Source organism: Cryptotermes secundus, unplaced genomic scaffold (genome assembly GCF_002891405.2).
Source record: "Cryptotermes secundus unplaced genomic scaffold, Csec_1.0 scaffold590, whole genome shotgun sequence".
In the NCBI taxonomy this organism is placed as follows: domain Eukaryota; kingdom Metazoa; phylum Arthropoda; class Insecta; order Blattodea; family Kalotermitidae; genus Cryptotermes; species Cryptotermes secundus.
Window position 1 is genome coordinate 42,014 of NW_019721768.1, and position 7,617 is coordinate 49,630.

The 7,617-nt window shown below is 41.2% G+C and overlaps 1 protein-coding gene across 3 annotated transcripts in view; it reads right to left on the reverse strand.

Moving 5' to 3' along the window:
- LOC111875727 (receptor-interacting serine/threonine-protein kinase 4) overlaps nucleotides 1-2,433 on the reverse strand; it is a 9,393-nt gene extending 6,960 nt beyond the window's left edge. For 2 of the 3 annotated variants that reach the window (XM_023872205.2, XM_033750185.1), the window contains exon 1: nucleotides 440-625. The gene's annotated coding sequence lies outside the window, so the exon portion shown is untranslated. Of the gene's footprint in view, nucleotides 1-439; nucleotides 626-2,400 lie in introns of those variants that run through there. The other variant, XM_033750184.1, reaches the window with a different exon arrangement.
- Between the last annotated feature and the right edge of the window lie 5,184 nt (nucleotides 2,434-7,617).

A 7,617-nucleotide genomic window follows, 5' to 3' on the forward strand; every position in this document is an offset into this window, starting at 1 on the left:
GGGGGGGTTGTAAAACAAGGAACAAGAGTGCCATACAGCAAACATTCAATTCATGCCCCATATCCAGCACTTAGGTTATTTCTAGAAACTACATCACCAAAAGTAATCAAAACACAACTGAAGAAATACTTCATATGTTGTCAAATTATTTGTAGTTCAAAACATTTCAGAATATTTGTCTTGAATCAAGATCTTGATGTCATTGTGTCATATACACTGTGTGCGGACCTGTGTATGTGCATTTGTGTTGCATGACATAAGCACATTTTATTAAATTAACATACAAGGTGATGTGAACATATGCAGTTATTCCTATTTCTGTGTTTCATCTCAGTATTTATATCCTTTTGTTTTGATCCTTTCCTCAACAGCTCTGCAATGACTCCGTATCTGACACATGTACCTTAGAATTATCAATTCTTACACATACATTATTTACCTGAAATATTGTGTTGAATTAATTACAGACTGTATGTTGTGGGAATGAAGCTTCCGAGGACATATCCAGCATCTTCAGGTGGTAGGTAGGAATAGATAAGGATGAAAGGCTGATAGCTGTGTTATCGGTTCTGTTGACTTTTCTGTATTGAGCGCAAAATGTTGTACATTTGTGATAAAACTCTGAGCCTAGAAACAGTACACCAGATTTATTCACACAAATACCTGTATATGCTGAGGCAGTAGAATTTAAAGCCAAATATTTGTATTTTTTATCTGTTCTGCTCTGAATTTGACATCGTAGAGCTGTAGCTTAGAAACTGTACATCAGTTGGCATATCTTGCAAGGAAATTGAAATTGTCTGATGCCATAAGTCGGCTTTGGGAAGTTGAAATAGCAGCCACTTACGAATGTTAAGCGGCTGTTTGTAGAAGCAGTATACGACAAGACAATGCTATCAACTACTCCAATCGGAGCGCAGATTAAGTGCATCAATAATGTAGAATTATGTATTTTTCCCCTTAAAAAGCGGTGGTATTTCCTTCAGATTATTATATAGTAATCGGTTCCATTTCTCGTTAAGCCTTAGAGCTTTTGTTTACATTATAATAACCATTATGAAGCATAATCCATTATATTAGTCATAAGAGGCTACGAGTAATTATGTGTACTTGGATGGTGTTTAATTTGAAGCGTTAGCAAATAGTTATGAAGTCTAGTCCTGAATTATTTTACCGATATATATATATATGTATATAAGGTTTTCCGATAACCGGGATAGCGCAGTCGGTTAGAGACCGGCTGTGGGCCAGACGACCAAGGGGTTAGAGTTTTGACTCCCGGTGGGGCCAAGAATTTTCAATTCTCCATGTCATCCAGACCGGTTCTAGAGCTCAGTCTTCTATGCAATGTGTAAAGGGGGCTTTTTCTCCGGTGGTGTAGCGGCCGGGGCGTGAAGCTGACCACTTACCTCCAACTAGTGCCGAGGTCAAGAAAAGGTGGGTCTATACATCCACTCCTCGATACGTCTTCATGGCGTAGTGCTTAATTAATTAAGCAGAGAGACAATTTTGTCTTCTTTACGTATATAAAAAGTATTCCAAACTTCTGCTTGTTTATGTTGAATATGAAGCAGGATTTGCTTGCTGCTTACTTTATGCCGGTTTCTATCAGAATTAAACTTTTTCTTGGAGTGACTAAGAGCCTTGTTGCACTACACTGCGTGAGGACTCTACTTGCATGTTTCTGTGAGAGACACGACTTCATGATACATGCCATCCATATTGGTGATATGAACAAACGCACATGTCACCATATTTCTAAGAATCTGTTGTAAAAAACAACCTCACCACAAAACATTCGTTCTTACTCTGATTAAGTGCATATTTGTCACATTAAAGTGTTCATCTTTGGGCCCGTAGAATTACACGCAAACCAAAAATTACTGACTTTATGCTGCATATAAATACATTTCCAATAAAACAAAAACAGACTCCGCGGCCTGTATTCCGCAAGCGAACTTTACCGACCGAGCGACCGCCGCTTGTCGGCGAAGTTAGTGCCAACTTTAGCGGATAGAGGCTGTCGCGTGGTCAGCCCAATGGATCCCCACGGCCATTAATCTCGGTTTTCTAGACCGGAGCCGCTATTTCCTTGAAATAGCTCCTCAATTATCCTCACGAGGCTGAGTGCACCCCGTTCTGGACCCACTACATACGCTTCCACTGCAGACTTCAAATAGCGCATTTATATTGCGATTTTAAACAGACAATATAATGACGACTATCGTACAAACATGGAAATGTATCCATCTCTCAGATTTTGTGTGTGTCATTTAAGTTTCACAAAACAGCCAACACGTTATTTTCCATCCGTTGTCTTCCTTCGGTACATTCTAATTATTCAACTCGTTAAATGATTTTTTTTCCTTAGCACTAAAGCCCCAGTGGGCCTAGGCCTACCTCCATGAACTTCTCTGTTCACTTCAGTTCTTCTAGATCTTACACAGTCGGTAGGACTCCTTGGGCGGGTAATCAGCTCGTCGCAAGGCCTCTACCTGTACACAAACACAGAAAAACGCACATACACAAACTAAACATCCATGCCCTGAGTGGGATTCGAACCCACGATCCCGGTTTCCAAGCGAGCGAAGACAGTACATGCCTTAAACCGCTCGGCTACCGTGACCGACCGTTAAATGAATAACGAGGCTTATTTATGGCTATGAAGCATTTGACGTAATGAACCTCTAGTGCAGGGATTTCCCATAGATGATGTTCTTGGAACTGTGTTTCTTCACTGATATCTCCCTTCCACCCACCTCCTCAACTCTGTGTCCATGAGCATCAAGAGTTTTGTAAAGCGCACACAGCTGGTACATATGCTGCACTTTGTGGCAGTAACCTGTAAAGGTTAAAGTTGTCCCGTTGCTGAACTAACAGGTTCACATTTGCTTGACCTAGGCACTAGGTGGAGGTGAGTGGTGAGCTTCACGTCCCAGCCGCTTTATCCCCGGGGAAAGAGCCCCCGGCACCCATTGGATAGGAAGTTGGGTGCAGCCCCGACCCGGTCTGGACGGCGTGGAGATGAGAAAGTTTTTGACTCTGCTGGGACTCGAATTCCCATCCCTCGGTCGTCCAGCCCGTAGACAGCCGCTGTACCGATTGCGCTAACATATAGTGAAAATGACTGTTATTATTCTGACCCTTCATCTCGAAGGGGAAGTCCCATTTCAGAATACGTTAAAGTCCTGGAAAGAACAATTAAATGTTGATGGGTATCGATAGGAATCGAAACCAAGCTTGACTGCGCTGGCGAAGGTCAGCAGAAATTTACCCCATCCGACCGGACTAACTTTAAAGGTTTTTTTTTTCTTTATTATTACAATGTACGGAAGTATTTAAAATCTTTATCGTATGCATCCTTTTTTTGTCATACACGAAAAAATATAATTTGGAACAGTCGCACAACAAATAATAAAAAAGAAACAACATAGACACTACTGTGTCAACGTTTGTTTTTATTCGTTGTTGGTGGTAGCGTCTAATTTGTTTCTTTTTGATTATTTATTGTGCGACTGTCCCAAATTGTATCTTTTCTTACATACGGAAGTTTCTGTGTGACTGAACTCATTAATCTTGAGGTCTCACGTTCCCTCAAGCAGATTGTCAGGGTATACTGATTGTGAAAGATTGATTTAGAGGTTATGATAGGCTGGACGTGTAACTCTGGTGGGTGTAAAGGAAATTGACAGAGATTTCACGCCCCACACATTTATTATCCATAATCTGCAGAGTACGCAATAAATGTATATGTTCATTGAGTACTGGTTCGTGAATGAGTTAGGTCTAGTGGCGTAACTCATATTCTTTTTTTTGTTTACTTAGGTATCATTTTCATTTTTATTGGGGGTTTACTCAGGTCTGTCTGGTAGAATTAGGACGATGTATCTTTTAAGTCTTTGTGTAGTTTCGCTACTGTCTTAGTAGGTTCACTGCTAGTACATTAGTGTGGCTTTCTAATTTTCTTAAAGTCATTTTATTTCACTGAGGACTGTGTTCATTTGTAGATCTTCATGGATTCTTTGGTTATGTGCCAGGTTGCTATCCGAATCTGCGTAAGTGTGTGTGAATATCTTGTAATATGATGCGATACAACCACAGTCCACGAAATGACTGACTGTACCACTTATGTTCAATTAATTTGCAATTGTACGGATTTTCCAAATTGCATATTCTTAGCCATTCTAACCCGATACCTTCCGAATAAAAGTCTAGAGCGTTTTGTAGCGTAAGTTTGATGCTAATTCCGTTGCCGATGAATCATTAATTACGAGTAAAACAGGCACGCTGTAGCGTAATTGGTTGAGGCACTATGCTTCAAGCCGGAAGGTACCGGGTTCGAATCCCGATGAGGTAATTGGATTTTTCAATTTGCCTAATTCTTCCAGTCGCACTATGGTCCTGGGGTCAACTCAGCCTCTAACAGAAATGAGTACCATGTATCTTCGTGAGGGTAAAGGGCGGCCGGCTGACAGCTTTACTGCTATCAGTGAGCCGATTGTCTAGAGAAAATGTGGGAACCTCGACATCTCAAAACCCTACGGGCCTTCACGGCCTGTTACAGGAATAACTTTACCTTTCTTTTATGAGTTCTCGACTGATTTATAATATGGCTTTCCTGAAATTATTCTTATCCTAATTACAACATGGACAAAGCCCAGCAGTGGAAGAACTTCTTGATCTGTGTGTACATTAGTTATTGTCTTTTCAGGACTCATCTTGGCTCTGCTGCCTGCAAAATGACAGTGACACCCCACTTTCTCCTCACACGATAGGCAAAGTTGAGACCTTGGCCAGTGTTGTAGCGTGGCTTGTTGACGTAAGACGGAATAATTCTAGGGGCCAATGATTGCGACATCACATGTAAATTGATTTATGTTAACTTGTGCCTCGAAGGGATATTCTGGGCTGTGAACTGTGATGAATATTTCCCTTAAGTTATTTCTGATTTGTATTAATTGTGTTGTTAGAAACAGGGTCGCATTCACGGGGGAGACCCGGGGCAGTCAATATATGGAGGTCCCGAGCAGTAACGGCATTCCTCTTTTCCTTTGACTTCGGATTAATGGTATATTTCAGCATCCTGTTGCACTCTGTAGATCTGACTTAGGAATTCTTTTGTCGTCTAAGTGCAACGTCCTTCACTATTTTTTGTATTCCTTTGTTTGACCCTACATGTTTCGGCCTAACTGGCCATCTTCAGGTGTACAGGTTGTTGTGGTTAAGGATTCTTCTCCTCACTGTAATGCGGTTTTCTTTCCTCTTGTTGTACTTGCCTCTGGTTATTTTGGTTATGTGGGTTGCTTTTGGTTTTGTTTGGTTTGCTGGTTGTGGTTGCCTTGAATGTTCTTACTGGGGCTAGATTTCTGTTGGGTGTTGGTTTGAGTGTACTTATCTGGATGAGAGTTCTGTTGTGTGTTGGTTTGAGTGTTCTTGTCTGGACGGGAATTCTGTTTTGTATTGGTCGGCCATCATAGTCGTTTTCCTGTTTCTTATAATAAATGAAAATGCAAGCTAACTTCTCGTGATTTTAGAGAAGCGAATGTCTCAGTAAAATATGCTTATTCTATTTTTGTTTGCGGAGGCTCCCCCCCCCCNCATTAAAGTAATATATTTATATATATATATACGTGTATTACTTCCAAAACTGCATAATGAGGAGCTTGATGACTTGTACTCTCCTCCAAGTATAATTAGAATGATCAAGTCAAGGTTGATGAGATGGGCAAGGCATTTAGTACAATAGGGGACGAAGAGGAATAGATATATGACATTCGTAGGAAAGCCAGAAGGAAAGAGACCGCTGGGAAGACCAAGACGTAGGTGGGTGGACAATATTAAAATGGATCTTAAGAGAGACAGGATGGGATGGTATGGACTAAATCGATCTGGTTCAGGATAGGGACCAGTGGACGGCTCTTGTGAACACGGTAATAAACCTTCGGGTTCCATAAAATAAGTCGTTGAGTAGCTGCACGACTGGCAGCTTCTCAAGAAAAGCTCGGCTCCATGAAATCAGTTAGTTATATTTATTATTTTATTTGATGGCATTTTGTCACTGCAGAGTGTATATACCTGCTCAGAANTGACAATAGAGGACGGTTTTTTCCGTGGGGTCCGTGCCGAAGATTTTTAAAGTGACAAACAAGGTCGCTTGGAGGAGTACAACAGTAGTAGTAGGGAACTGGGTAGAATTCTGGAGACGGCAGTCGAAGATGACAGAATAAACGGGAAGAAAGGAGCTGAGAGGTGCAAAGAAGACTTCATATGTGATTTGAAGTTACAGTGAAACTGTGACAAATCCGTTGCTAGGATACGACTAGTGAAGACTGAGAACCCTAGTGCATGTGTAACGGTGAACCGTAAAGTGTGTATAATATCGATAGCGCTGTACTGCCTGTAGTCCCGAACTGTGTTAATGTATAAGGTGCAATAAATCCAGTCAACTAATGTAAAACCCTGTCTATAAGTCACGCACCCCAACACGCGACAATATCTACTGCATTACCGTACTACATCGTCAAAAATGAAAAATTATTATTATTATTATTATTATTATTATTATTATTATCACCTCTGCCCAACTGTCACTACTACGCTAAACTTAAGGGGGATGCTATATACACCTCCGCATGTCTCCTTGGCCTTCGGCAGTATGCTGTAGCTGTTGACAACCATAACTTACTTGATTTAGTCTTCTCTAATCTCACCGATCTAAAGCCTGGTCCTTCTTACTCTGATTTGGTCAAGCCTGATCCATATCACCCTCCCTTAATTATTGATGTCCACCTTCCACATATTACCTATAATCCTGATTATAAGTTCAGCCATCGAAAATTCGCCGCCGGCAATTATACTCTGCTTTACAACACCCTATCTGCGTGTGATTGGTCAGGAGTATATAGAGCTACTTCCGCTGATGATGCAGTTGCCAGCCTGAACGCCACTGTTCAAGCTGCCATGGAAGAGGCAATTCCTCGTTGCCCTACTCGTAAATCTAAATTCCCTTTCTGGTACTCTAGTTCCTTAAGGTACTACATTGGTAAGAAAAATTACTTTCACCGTCGCTTTAAAAAGAAACAAACTGATCACTATTATGACAAATTCATTTTCTATCGTAAGCTTGTTAAAAGCGCTATCAAAACCGACAGGCTTCGATGGCTGAAGTCAATAGATAACGACCTGAAAACACAACCTCAGCATCTCTGGAAATACGTTTCTTCTTTCAGGAAACATACTTTAGGTTGCATTCAGCTTCAAGTTGATGGTGTACACTTAGATGAACCTACTGCCGTGGCTGATACCTTTGCCAAACATTTTCAATCCCTCTATAATACCCATTGTCCTACAGACCCTCCCCCTCTTTCGCAACCTACTGAATTCCTGTCTCTTGCACCTGTTTCTGATGCGGATGTCTGCAAGGCCATTAAGAGACTAAAACCCTCTAAATCTGTCGGACCGGATGATATCCCGGGGTTTGTCATAAAAGGCTGTTCGGCAATTTTTATTCCTGTGCTTAGGCATATATTTAACTTGAGCCTGTCTCAGCAGCAATTCCCTGATGCATGGAAGGAAGCGACTATTGTGCCAGTATTCAAAAGAGGCAATCCTGCTTGT